Source organism: Phalaenopsis equestris, unplaced genomic scaffold, assembly GCF_001263595.1.
Source record: "Phalaenopsis equestris unplaced genomic scaffold, ASM126359v1 Scaffold000002, whole genome shotgun sequence".
In the NCBI taxonomy this organism is placed as follows: Eukaryota; Viridiplantae; Streptophyta; class Magnoliopsida; order Asparagales; family Orchidaceae; genus Phalaenopsis; species Phalaenopsis equestris.
Window position 1 is genome coordinate 63,883,340 of NW_018164444.1, and position 660 is coordinate 63,883,999.

A 660-nucleotide genomic window follows, 5' to 3' on the forward strand; every position below is an offset into this window, starting at 1 on the left:
CTAAAAGCCTCCTGAGCTCATACATACAAATATCTGTGGTCCAATAAAGCCAAACTCACTCGGTAAGAGCAACTATTTTCTTCTCTTCATAAATGATTTTTCACGAAAAACATGAGTGTATTTCTTAAAACAAAAATCAGAGGTTTTTTAAATATTCAAGAAGTTTAAAGCAGGTGTAGAGAAAGAGAGTGGTCTCAAGATCAAAGCTATGCGATCTGATCGAGGAGGAGAATTCACTTCAAAAGAATTTCAAGAATTCTGTGAAGCCAACGAAATACGTCGACTTCTAACTATTCCAAGATCCCCCCAACAAAATGGAGTAGCGGATCGGGAGAATAGAACCATTCTCAACATGACAAGGAGCATGTTAAAAAGCAAGAAATTGCCGAAGGAGTTTTGGGTAGAAGCGGTTGCATGTGTTGTTTATTTGGCTAACCGATCACCAACAAGAAGTGTGTTGGGAAAGACACCACAAGAAGCATGGAGTGGAAGGAAGCCCGACATCTCTCAACTACAAGTTCTTGGATGCATAACTCATGTACACAAACCCGACGAGAAAAGAAGTAAGCTGGATGACAAGAGCGAGAAGTTCATTTTCATTGGTTACGACAACAACTCGAAAGGCTACAAGTTATACAATCCAAAGACAAGGAAAACAAC

General features: G+C 39.5%; 1 protein-coding gene across 3 annotated transcripts in view; it reads right to left on the bottom strand.

The window, feature by feature from the left end:
* LOC110033833 (MADS-box transcription factor 50-like) overlaps positions 1-660 on the bottom strand; it is a 40,451-nt gene that overhangs the window by 25,652 nt on the left and 14,139 nt on the right. The window lies entirely within an intron of this gene.